This window comes from Leptonychotes weddellii, chromosome 14 (genome assembly GCF_054177405.1).
Source record: "Leptonychotes weddellii isolate Sample4059 chromosome 14, ASM5417740v2, whole genome shotgun sequence".
NCBI lineage: Eukaryota > Metazoa > Chordata > Mammalia > Carnivora > Phocidae > Leptonychotes > Leptonychotes weddellii.
Window position 1 is genome coordinate 48,581,751 of NC_138382.1, and position 13,511 is coordinate 48,595,261.

At 45.4% G+C, this 13,511-nt stretch overlaps 1 long non-coding RNA gene across 1 annotated transcript; it reads left to right on the top strand.

Moving 5' to 3' along the window:
- The first annotated feature begins 1,314 nt into the window (after positions 1-1,314).
- LOC145717061 (uncharacterized) lies at positions 1,315-8,856 on the top strand. Its single transcript, XR_014140049.1, has 2 exons — positions 1,315-6,859; positions 8,180-8,856. It is a non-coding gene; the product is annotated as an uncharacterized LOC145717061 (long non-coding RNA).
- Positions 8,857-13,511: the final 4,655 nt, after the last annotated feature.

Consider the following 13,511-nt stretch of genomic DNA (forward strand, 5'->3'; position numbering starts at 1 on the left):
GAGGCTGGAGCTCTGAGGGAACTGCTCGGAGCTTGCTCTTGGGCTGCTGGTCCTGGCGGGGTCAACAGCACAGGTGCTGCTAAGGGCCAGGCTGACAACGGACACCTGCTGGGTTCCTGGATAGGCCGCTGAGGTCACCACTTCCTCCACCACGGGTTCCATCCAGCTGTGGCAGATTCCTGTGCAGGAACTAGGAGACCTGTTGGTGTTTCACCTGGAGGCGTGGCTGGCTGACTCGATCTTCAGCCCAGACACCAAGTCATAATTCTGAAAATGGAGTGGATGAGCCAGGTCCTGCCGGACAGAGGACATAGTTCACTTTGGACACTTAGCTGAAATCTCCATCTTCGGTCAGCCCTGTGCACAAAATCAGGTGGAGAGCATACCCCTGAGCCCGGCATGGTGGCACCAGGAACGTCATGCCCGAGATACGCGTGTGCACAGAGGAAAGACCATGTGAGGGCAAAGCAAGATGGGAGCCATCTGCAAGCTAAGGAGACAGGCCTCAGAAGAAACCAACCCTGCGGACACCTTGATCTTGGACTTCCAGCCTTCAGATCTTTGAGAAAATAAGTATCTGTTGTTTAAACCAAAAAACAAAACAACAACAACAAAAGGAGGAGGAGAAGAGACAGAACCACAGCTGTCCCTTAGGTCTCTGCTTAGAAGTGACTCTGTTATTTCTGTTTACCTCTTACTGGCCCAAGCAACTCACATGGCCACTCCTGAGTTCAAAAGGTAGGGAGGTATAATCTTCTGGGGTGGGTGTGTGTGTTGGGGGGAGGCAGCAAGGATGGAGCTGGGGGAGGGACCATGAGTATTTGGAACAATAATAAAGTCCACCATGGAAGTCATTTCTCATCAGGATAGCCAGGACGGACAAAAATTTTTTATTAGAAAATTAGTAGCAGTTTCATAGTCTGGGGAAGGAACTAGAGAAATGAGAGAGGTTCTTGGGTTTGGGGGAAGGGGAATATTAAGGGAGGGAAAGATCTACAGGTCGCTCCTGTTCTCATGACACAATCATGAGAACTCTGAAGACAGGAGCAAAAAAGGCCAGGTCAGGTCAGTCTGGGGAGATAATGCTCCTCACTTGCACGCTGCTGTGGCGAACACACCCAGCCTGCCCTGTGGATGACTGTCGGTGGCTTTCCAGCGCCAATGCAGGATGCAGCCCCTGGGGCTTAGCTCTCCAGCATTCTGCCAAAGGCCCAGCGGGTCGGGCTGGTAGAGGCCTCGAATCAGGATTCTGTGGGAGACGCCTGGGGCTGTGGGGGGAGAGAGGGGAGGTTCTTTTTTTTTTTTGCGAGAGAGAGAATGAGAGACAGAGAGCACGAGAGGGAGGAGGGCCAGAGGGAGAAGCAGACTCCCTGCCGAGCAGGGAGCCCGATGCGGGACTCGATCCTGGGACTCCAGGATCATGACCTGAGCCGAAGGCAGTCGCTCAACCGACTGAGCCACCCAGGCGCCCAGAGAGGGGAGGTTCTTGTGCCCCAATAATTTTAGCAGGGAGGACTCTGCAGGAGGAGGACAATTTAGAAGGTGAGATAACCACATGAAAAGTAGTTTCCAGAGAAAGATCCAGAGGCTCCTCTGGCCATAGGTAATGAAACCAAGATACTAGAAAAACAAATGAAATCGCTCCCTGTCCAGTCTACAGGAAGTAACTGGGCAGGAATGGACCCTGAGAGAGTCCTAGGTCCAGCCTGGGTCGCATGCCCACCTCTGTGGTAGAGAAGGAAAGAAAGGTAGGGGAGCTCTGGTCCCACCTCAACCTGATGGAATGGATTTCTCTCAGGGAATAACCTTTTTCCTAGAAGAGGCCTTCTGCCAGATGTGTCCCCTGGGGTGTGTGCATCTCTCTAACAGGCCATTAGCCCCCAGACCAGTTCAGCCCAGAGCACACAGCAATGCCTCGCCCTCGGGCCGGGCACACACCCGTGAGCCACCAGAGCCCAGTGACAACCACGGGGGTGCTCTGAAGGCTGACCTACTGAGAAAGGGAATTATCCAAAGTGACTAATAATAATATATTTGTTATACCAAGAGCAAAAATGGGAACAAAGAGGAGAGTCTGTGATGAGTGCAGGAAATTTAAATCCATTAGTGCAAAAAGAAACAGGCCAACTCGAGGAAGATTCTTTTGCTTCCTGGATGCCTCGCTTCGGAACCAGCTCTATCAGGGAGCTTCCCAAGGCTCCAGGACAGAGGACCCAGGCTTAAGGCTTGTCACTGGATGACACTGACTCAAAGTCACCATTTTTCTATAGCACAGGGACAGCACAGGTATGTCACTCACGCCACCACCTCCTCATTTTGTGTCCGTGGCAGAGATCACAGCTCTGTCATGGTTTCCTGGTGGTTGTCTCAGCTCTAAGCTAAGCTTCGAGCACAGCGTTCTGAGCAAGAAGAAAGACAAGAGTCACAAGCGCCTTCTCCTTTTGCTGCCAATGCCTCTTACGAGTAAGAAAACTATTTCTCAGAAACCCCTCAGCAGTTGTCCCTTGCGCCTCCTGGGCCAGGATCAGGTCGTGTTCCCGGCCCTACATGACTGGCCCCTGGGAGCAGCATGACTATAGCTAGCTAGTCAGGGTCTGTACACTCTGCTGCCCAAGCGGAGTCAAAGTCCAGGAAGGCAAGTAAGAAGGCAAAGGCCACAAACAGCATTTGCCTCCAGATAAAACCAGTCTCTCGGCAGGCTCAGCTTGTTAGGGTGTAAACAGGAAGACAGTTTTACTTTTCTAGGAACTGCCTTCAGCTGTGCTCGGTGGACCCCTGTCTGCAGCTAGGTAGTAGAACCCCGTATCAACACTGCCTCCACATCATCAGTATCACCTCCAGTTATCCAAACAGCCTCATTTCATTTCTCAGGCCTCTTCCCGGGTTATTTTAAAGCTTCAATCCCACACCCTCCTCCAGCGTCAGCTCACTTCTCAGTGAGTTGGTGAGCTTGGCATGGTGTCACTGTTGGCTTCAGTCAGTCCCTAGGACACCTTCAGTACAAGCTTTGGGACATTTGTTTCTGGTAAGAAGGTCTGTCACCTAAGATCTGAGTGGCACAGCGGTTAGTTATGGTTTGCCTGTACAAAACAGGAGTAGGTAATCTAATTGTAGTTTGTACAGTCATCTGTACACTGTCTAGTGTGCCTTGGGAGGAGTTAGGAGGAGGAGAGAAAGGAGAAGACTGAAGGCTCCTTGGAGAGGGTTGGATTTGAGCTGGGCCTGAGAGAAACAGGAAGGCTTTGCCAGATGATTTTAGGAGATGCATTCTTGGTAAAAGGTACAGTATGAGCAAAGGTACAGAAGCAGGAGAGTCCGCGTGGGTCCCAGTAACAGAAGAGTGGAGCTGACAAGTTAGGAAGGGGAGGTATCAAGCAGATGAGATGTGCTGGCCTTGAAAGGCATCCAGAGCCTCTGCCCTCGCCCTCTCGGTTCTTCTGACTGACCTGGATAGCTCTGGTGTGCATGAGAGACCTTTGATTTGAGATCATCCCCTGAGCTCGTTGTGAGGCGGTGCTTCCTCTCCCTCTGTCCTGTGAACACCCTGGACTCTACTGAGGAGACATTAACTGAGCCAGGCCAGGTGCCAGGCTTCCCCTGGGCCTGGCCTCCATTCTCAGGGTTTAGCCTCAGCCGGTTTCAGTTCCACTGCGGGAAGAAAGTTAAGCCTGCCAGCAATGCTGATGGCCTTGACACAAAATCCATAGAAGAGATTTTATTTTCCTTCATTTGATTTAATGGTTTTCCCTCAGCCCTGGGCTGGTGGGAGTCAAACCCCCATATCCCCATACAGGCTGCTCTGTTTCTCAAAGGGACAGGAGGCCCTGCTCCAAGATACTCCTCTCCCCCTGTCTCCTAGCTGTGGAAGAGGCCTGAGTTGTGAGCCCTGCCAGCTGAGGGGAAGGGACAGCAGAGGCATCATTCCTAGGGAAATTCCTTTCCCTGAAATCCAGCAATTTTGGAGCTAGAGGGTAGATTTCCACTTTGTACATAGAGGGAAACAGGCCCAGAGAACAGAAGTACTATTCCAGGGTCGTATAGCAAGTCAGAGCAAAGCCAAGGCCTGAGGCCAGGTCTGGGCTTTCCCTGGCACAAGGCAACCAGCAGGATTTGTGCTGCTCAGGGATGGAGCCAGCCATGTGGGAGAGCTCCACGAGGGTGGACACCAGGGCGTGGGTAGAGTGAACTAGGTTCAATGTCAGGTCAGACTGACAAGGCAGGCACACTAGGTGGGGTCTGACAGACAAGTCCAAGGAGAAATAGGAATCATGAGAGTAACTGATACATCTCTCTAGCACTTTTATTGACGGTTTACACAATGCTTTTCACCTTGTTCTCTCACTGGCCCACAGCAAAATGGTGCACAGAGACAGTACATGCAAAGTCTAAGGTCAAGTTAGATTCTCAGGAACTTAGGCTAGTGGGAGGCAAGGGTAAAGGGAGGAAGCCTTCATATGGGGAAGCATGCTAACACCCCTGCTCCCAACTCCAAACACTTTCATTTTTCCAAAATGAAGTCCACTGTATTGTTTTCTCCTTATAAAAAATAACACGTGCATTCCCCATACCTGGCAATATACACAAAGGAAAAAGTTACCCACAATGCACCTTCCTCTCCCTCCTTCTACCAGTGAGCGCAGAATCCTTCTAGAGCCTTCTCTGTAGGAAGATCTCTAATTGGGGCAGGATTCCTCCTCTGTCCACGAGGGGGCAGAGGTGGTTACCTCACAGCCCTGTGAGGGGAAGTTCAGGAACCTGGTGTCATATTTGCGGTGTCTCTGCTGTCCCTGCCGGTTTGGCACTTTCCTGCCAGATGGAAACCCCAGCTTGGCCAGAGCCGTGCCAGGTAATCCGGTGACATGCTACGCTCTCCCTGAGTACCACCTCACCTCTCTTCCCCCTACCAGTCAGTCTGGCACTGAACTCCGCCGAGATGTGAGCCCGCAGGTAAGCTTTGCTGTCGGTCCCCGCCCAGCAGGAAAACAGGTGCCCCCCCCCATTAGGATCATTTGAGGAAGGCTTGATAAGGGGACTATCTACAAGGGTGCAAGCAGAGCGTAAGAAACTGCAGGGGAGTGCGGGTGTGAGCCTTAACAGGGGGCTCCTAGGGCCCCTAAGTCCGCAGCGGTGAGGTGGTCCCCGGGACACAGGAGCGCCGTGCGTGCACCACCGTTTCCTCCGCCCCGCCATCTGCTGAACCCGGTCACCAACCCGAGGACAAGGGAGCCCGTTGCTGTAACAATGCAGCTCTCCGAGGGAGAGCGGAGCCAAGTCAATTTGGGGAAGGAAGTGGAGCAAAAAGAAGATAGCAGCACAGTCGTCCAGAGCAACGCCAAGTCAGAGGAGGAGGAAATGCGGCGGCATCTGCCCACTCTTTCCAGCGCGGCGCCCAAGATGGCGAAGGCCTCTCGGCTTCTTCCTCTGGAGGCGACCCCGCGCGCTCTTCCTTCCTGACCCCGCTCGCCTCCTGGGTCCTCTCCTGGCCCTTCACGCCACCAGCTTGCGGCGTCTCTGCCCACCCTCCCTGATGGAGAACACGCCCGGCCCTCCGCACCTTCTTCACTCACCCAAACCCGCCCTCAGGCAGCAGCGCTTGAGCCGGTTCGCGCGGCGGGGCAGTGGGCCAGGTGGGCGCCCCGGAGCCAGCTCGGCTGCCCCCGCCGCAAGCAGCCGCAAGGAGCAAGCACCCCTCGGAAGAGTGAGTTCGACCAACCAGGCTGTTCTTGTGGGGAAGGGATATAGTCCTCAAAATAGAATGCATGTGGTCCTGTGTCTACACCTGAGTGCTTTTAAAATGTGATGCTGTCGTCGTTGCTATTCTGAACGTTCCCCCTACGATGGAGTCTGGTTATTGATGCTATGTAAAAAAGCTGTTGATTAGTTAATTGGCTGGTCGGTTGGTTGGTTAGTTAAAGTTAGTTGAGAGAGAGAGCTTGCGTGCGCACACATAGGAGCACCAGCAAGAGAAGGGGCAGAGGGAGAGAACCTCAAGCAGACCAGCGTGCGGCTCCATCTCACTACCCCGAGATCCCGACCTCAGCCCAAACCCAGTAGAATGCTTAACCAACCGAGCCACCCAGGCACCCCGCTATTGATTTTTTAAAAATATTTTTTGGACCTGGCCATCATTTTGAAAATTTTATATTAGTTTAATTGATTTTCTTAGTTTTTTCCCAGGGAGAAGCTTAAAGCTCCCTTCTCTCTCCCTTCCAATATTTATACGTCTTATGTCTTACTGTTGTCCTAGTATTGGCTAGAACTCCCAGAACAAAGTCGTGTAACAGTGGTGATAACTGGAAAACTTATGTTCTTGACTTTAATGGGAATGTCCATCCTTTTAATGTTAAGCATGTTAAGCATGCCATGTTCAAGTCTGACCATGTCTTACTGTTTGCTTCAGGGGGCTTCCTTTTATACTGCTGAGGGAAAATTTAAGAGTTGTCTTTTTTTTTTTAAACTCAGTAATGGATATTGAATTGTATCAAAGATATATTTAGCATCTGTTTATGTTTTTCTTTGACTTATTAATATAAATTGTGAATATATTTCTTAATACGAAACCATCCTTATGCCCTTGAAATAAATGTTATTTGGTCATAATGTATTATTCAAGTAATACACTACTAGATTCAATTTGCTGACTCTAGCATTTATGTTCATAAATGATGTTGCGCTATGGTTTTTTGTATTTGCTGTACTTTTCAGGTTTTGGAATCAAGATCATTCTAGCTCCATTAAATGAACAGGGAAGGTTTTCTATGCCTTAGACCATATAAAAGATATAAGAATCACCTGTTTCTTAATAAAGACAGACGATAGAACTTGGCTGCAAACCTATTCTGGGTCCATCTGTATTTGGGTAAGCAGTAATATTTTCCCTTTTTACAAATGGCTATATTGGTTCTTTTAGATTTTTTTCTCTTTTAAATAAACCTAGAAAATTGCCCAATCCAGAAAAACTACTAGTGGAGAGTTGACAATATTATTTTTCTGAACACTCCTGAAAAGAGATTATATCCTCTTTTTTTTATTACTAAGGTAGTACATTTGAGTTTTCTCTCCATCTTTAGGCTTTTTTATTGATTTGATTTTATGGAGTTTTATCTATTTGATATGCTTTCCAGCTCTAGAATGTAGTTTTCAATTCTGCTCTTTTTGTTTTCTAATGCATAATTTTCTGTTTTTAACTATATTAGTTTCTATATTCAATTAATTTTTAAACACTTTATTATGGAAGATTTCAACCTTATAATTTGAAAGTGAAAATTCATATACTCACCATTGAGGTTCTTCAGTGAATATTTTGCTATATTTGCTTTATCACTATTTATTCATCTATCCATCCCTCTTATTTTTTTATGTGTTTCAAAGTAAGTTGCAATCATCCATACATTTTGCCCCCAAATACCTTAGCATTCATTCATTAACTATAGTTCAATATCTGTTTATGGTTCTTTTCTTTATTTTTTGTAATTTGTCTAGCTCCTCTCATCCAACACTTAGTTTATTTTTTTCCTTTAAAATAAGTAGTGTAATAATATTTAAGATTTATTGACCATCAGTCATGTTTCAGGCCATTTTAGGGGCATTTTTTAATCAAAGATCAAGGGACAGCCTTCTCTCTCCAGGCCCCAAATTAGGTAATAGATTGTTTCTATAACTTAGTAAATGTAAGATTCAGAATTCTGAAAGACATGTGTAAATCAGCTTGGGCTGCTGTAACAAACTACCGTCAGCTGGGTGGCTAATCAACAACAGAAACCTATTTCTCACAGTTCTGGATGCTGGAAGTCTAAGATCAGGATGCTAGCAAGTCCGGTTCTGGTGAGGGCCCTCTTCTGAGTTGCAGTCTGACTTCTAGTTGTGTGCTCAGTGGCAGAAAGGCAGAGGGAACTCTCTCAGGTCGCTTATAAGGGCACTAGTCCCATTCCTGAGGACTCCACCCTCATACCTAATCACCGCCCAAAGGACCACCTCCAAATACCATCACCGTGGGGATTAGGTTTCAGTATATGAATTTTAGATGGACACAAGCATTCCATCTATAACAATACAGGTATCAGTAAGAGGGAATTTTCCTTAAAGTCCCTTTATTTTCAAATCAAAGGATTAAGTAATAGTCACGATACATTTTTCTCAGGCCTTTGATGGTGAAGTTTCTCCCCTTACTGGTTTTCAGATGAGTTCCCTCTCTTAGGAAGGGAGGACAATAAGAAGCTCATCTACAGTTTAGTTCTGTGGACGTGATGTGGTGACTGCTTCTCTCCCTTCTACCTTCCGAACTTCTTGCTTATCCAAGATTGACAGTGATTATCATCTAACTACAGCTTTTCTTTCTCATTTGGAGCACTGAGAGATAAACTTGGTCTATCTGTTATCAGGAATACTATACTGCAGATAAGCAAAATGTAAAATCTAAGAAAACACTCCATGCTCCATTATGTCTTTCCTCTGTTATCTCATGGGACCAACCCAGCTTGTGTGATGGGTATCACACTCTTCTCCTGACAGTTTCTCCTTGAAGAATGGTCATGTGACAAGTGGCCAAGAATGACCAAAAAGTCTCTTGGACCACTTTCTCAATATTGTCCAAGGATTCCTTTCACACAGGCATGGTACTAAGTGCTTTAAAGAAATTATCTCATGCAATTCTCACAACCTCTCTATGAAGCAAATACAGTTGACCTTGAACAACACAAGTTTGAACTGAGTGGGTTCACTTATGCATGGATATTTTCTTTATAAATAGGGTACAGTACTATAAATGTATTTTCTCTTCTTTATGATTTTCTAAATAACATTTTCTTTTCTTTGGCTTACTTTATTGTAAGAATACAATATATACTATATGACATACAGAGTGTGTGTTAATCAACTATTTTTGTTATTGGGAAGACTTCTGGTCAACGGTAGGCTATTAGTAGTTAAGTTTTTGGAGAGTCAAAAGTTATACGCAGATTTTCTACTGTGTGGGGGTGGTCAGGGCCCCTAACCACCATGTTGTTCAAAGATAAACTGTAATATTATTTTTTAAAGATTATTTATTTATTTATTTGTCAGAGAGAGCGAGAGAGCACACAAGCAAGGGGAGCGGAAGGCAGAGGGAGAAGCAGGCTCCCCGCTGAGCAAGGAGCTTGATGTGGGGGGCTTAATCCCAGGACTCTGGGATCATGACCTGAACCGAAGGCAGACCGTAACCAACTGAGCCACCCAGGTATCCCAGACTGTAATATTATTAACACCATTTATAGTTGATGCAACTAAGCCTTGAGATTAAAGAGTTTCTCCAAGGTCACATGGCTGGTAAGTAGCAGAGCAGGGACATTTTGAACCCAGGCCTAACTTAAAGCTTATGCTCATATTTATTATACTGTGTATTTCCCTTTAAGTACAGCTTTGGCCCATCCCATATATTTTCTAACAACAGTAATAAAGAGAGTATAACAGGATAAAATAAGGAGATTTTCTGCCAAGGTTTTTAATTTCTAGTTGCCATGGCTTTCTACCCATTGAGCTACTACAGTGAATTTTTTGTTCTAAAAACCTCTGCAGAACAAGAGCCAAAGCCTGAAGGGCTTAAAGCATAGTCTGAATCTTAAACTATGGGAAGATTTTATAACGATGTAAGAGCTTAGACTGAGAAGGGCTGAGGCATGGGATGCAGCACATTCTGGGGAAACAGATTTTAGGACAAAAACAAAATGCCTTTTTCTGAAAAGGGAGATCTGGTCGACATTTGCTGGGTTTAGGCTGCTCAGCTTGTGGAGAAGTCTCTATTTGAGTGTAAAACATCTTGTACCCATCTATGGAGCCTGCAAGGGGGTAGACATTCATTTCTCTATTAGAAATCTGAAAGCTTGGGGCGCCTGGGTGGCTCAGTCGTTAAGCACCTGCCTTCAGCTCAGGTCATGATTCCAGGGTCCTGGGATCGAGCCCCGCATCGGGCTCCCTGCTCAGCAGGAAGCCTGCTTCTCCCTCTCCCACTCCCCCTGCTTGTGTTCCCTCTCTAGCTGTCTCTCTCTCTGTCAAATAAATAAATAAAATCTTTAAAAAAAAAAAAAGAAATCTGAAAGCTTGTATGAAGGCATATGACCCTGGCTCCACCAGATGCTCCTGCCCAGGAAGCTGAGTATGGAGAAGGTGATCCAGAAATGTGGAGAGAGTCAGGAAAGATTCTGGATTGCTTGAGTATTAATCCCCAAGAGACTACAGTAATTGTGACTGAGTTACCTTCAGTGTTCAAGTGTGCGTTTTCTGCCATCAGTAGAATTTGGATTTGATCTAGACAGGGAAAGAATTCCCTTTTTAGGGGCGCCTGGGTGGCTCAGATGGTTAAGCGTCTGCCTTCGGCTCGGGTCGTGATCCCAGGGTCCTGGGATCGAGCCCCACATCGGGCTCCTGGCTCGGCAGGGAGCCTGCTTCTCCCTCTCCCTCTGCCTCTCTCCCTGCTCATGCTCTCTCTCTGTGTGTATCTCTGTGTCTCAAATGAATAAATAAAATCTTTAAAAAAAAAAAAAAGAATTCCCTTTTTACATATCTAAATTGTGATTGGGAAATGTTAAGTGCACAGTGTAAACAGTGACATTTAAAGACTGCTAAGTGTCATCTCATTTAATTGGGAAAAAACCCTCTAAGATAGGTATTACTATCTTTATATCAACACCTGGATCAGAATCACAGTCAGCGGGGAGCAGAGCCAGAACTTGGATGAGAGCCACATGACTTCATGTCCATGCCCCACACTCTTAAACATTACAGTTAGTATTCTTTTTTTTTTTAAGATTTTGTTTATTTATTTGACACAGAGAGACAGTGAGAGAGGGAACACAAGCAGTGTGGAGTGGGAGAGGGAGAAGCAGAGTTCCTGCCGAGCAGGGAGCCTGATGTGGGGCTCGATCCCAGGCCCCTGGGATCATTACCTGAGCCAAAGGTAGACGCTTAACGACTGAGCCACCCAGGTGCCCCGACAGTTAGTATTCTAATTCTCATTCATCTCTGAACATCTGCTTTGATTTTGCCTTTCAGTGCACTAGGAGGGATTTTTTTAAAATGTATAAATGGTTCAAAATTTTTCAATTAACCTTTTGTTACTAAGTTTTAGTTTTATTACATTGTGCTCAGAAAATTTAACTAAATGGTTCTACTTTCAGGAATTTATCATGGTTTACTTTAAGGACTACTATTGGGGTCAACTTTTGTATTTGTTCCCTAGAAATTTGAAAATAAAATTATCAAGTTTAAGTGGTCTTAACACAAATTAAAAGGCAGATATTGTCAGACTGGATAAAAAGAAAGATCCAGCTACATCTTGTCAACTACAGCTGTCCATTTTTAATGTAATGAAACAGTTTGGTTAGACGTTAAAGGGTAAAGTAGTGGTAAACATTTCTATAGTGCTTATTCTGTGTCGAGAACGGTTCTGGGGCGCCTGGGTGGCACAGTCGGTTGAGCATCCGACTTGGTTTCGGCACAGGTCATCATCTCAGGGCCCTGATCTCAGGGTCATGAGATCGAGCCCTGTCAGGCTCCACGCTCAGTGTGGAGTCCACTTAAGTTTCTCTCTCCCTCTGCCCCCCACCCCGGACTCTTGTGCATGTGCTCTCTCTCTCTCTCAAATAAATAAATAAATCTTTAAAAAAAAGAACTAGGGGTGCCTGGGTGGCTCAGTCATTGAGCGTCTGCCTTCAGCTCAGGTCATGATCCCAGGGTCCTGGGATCGAGCCCCGCATCGGGCTCCCTGCTCAGCGGGAAGCCTGCTTCTCCCTCTCCCACTCCCCCTGCCTGTGTTCCCTCTTTTGCTGTGTCTCTCTCTGTCAAATAAATAAATAAAATCTTTTAAAAAAATAAAAATAAAAAAAAGAACTATTCTAAGCACTTTACATTTACTAGCTCATTTATCTTCACAATCATTGTATGAGGGAGGTACTATTACTATTACCATTGTACAGAGGAGAAAACTGAGTCAGGTAACTTATCCAAGGTCACACATTGTTCACATGAAGTTTGTATTTTTATATTTACAGAGCATTCAGTTACAAGGGGCTTAGTGTGAACAATGTTGCGATAAAGCAAAGGTTATACATTGTTTGCATATGTGAACACATTTCATCTTATATATTTCTGTACTACTCAATATACATAACTTTCAAATACATCAAAATCAAGTTTTTTAATTTATTTTTTTTTAGGATTTTATTCATTTATTTGAGAGAGAGAGAGAGCACAAGCAGGGGAGAGGGTCAGAGGGAGAGGGAAAAGCAGGCTGCTGAGTGGGGAACCTGACACGAGGCTTGATCCCAGGACCCTGGGATAATGACTTGAGGGGAAGGCAGATGCTTAACCAACTGAGCCACCCAGGCACCCCTAAAAATCAAGTTTTATGCCAATAAGCTATAATTCTATGAAACATAAAGGCCAAATGGCATTCTGCTATGGGAAACAGTAGTATCTTATGTTGCTGAAACAAGGAAAAAAAGTTAAAGGGTGGAAATTAGATGAATCTACTAATACTAATTAAAAGAAAGCTTTAATGACTACATTAATATCAGACAAAGTAAATTTCACAGGAAGGAATATTACCAGAGATAGAGCCCTTTCATAATGATGAGTTAATTTATCAAAATGATGCAAGAATTTTCAATGTTTATGCTCCAAATAAAAAGTTTCAAAGTACGTGAAGCACCCAAAATAATCTACACATTCAGTGCAATCCCTACAGAATACCATCAGCATTTTCCACAGAGCCAGAACAAATAATCCTAAAATTTGTATGAAACCACAAAAGACCGTGAATAGCCAAAGTAATGTTGAAAAGAAAATTAAAGCTGGAGGCATCACAATTCTGGACTTCAAGTTATATTACAAAGCTATAGTCATCAGGACAGTATGGTATTGGCACAAAAACAGACACATAGATCAATGGAACAGAATAGAGAACTCAGAAATGAACCCTCAACTCTATGGTCAACTAATCTTCGACAAAGCAGGAAAGAATATCCAATGGAAAAAGGACAGTCTCTTCAATAAACGGTGCCAGTAAAATTGGACAGCCACATGCAGAAGAATGAAACTGGACCACTTTCTTACACCATACACAAAAATAAACTCAAAATGGATGAAAGACCTAAATGTGATACAGGAATCCATCAAAATCCTAGAGGAGAACACAGGCAGCAACCTCTTTGACCTTGGCCACAGCAACTTCTTGCTAGACATGTCTCTAAAGGCAAGGGAAGCAAGGGCAAAAATGAACTATTGGGACTTCATCAGGATAAAAAGCTTTTGCACAGCAACGGAAACAGTCAACAAAACTAAAAGACAACCTACAGGGGCACCTGGGTGGCTCAGTCATTAAGCGTCTGCCTTCGGCTCAGGTCATGATCCCAGGGTCCCGGGATCAAGCCCCGCATCGGGCTCCCTGCTCCTCGGGAAGCCTGCTTCTCCCTCTCCCACTCCCCCTGCTTGTGTTCCCTCTCTCACTCTGTCTCTCTCTGTCAAATAAATAAATAAAA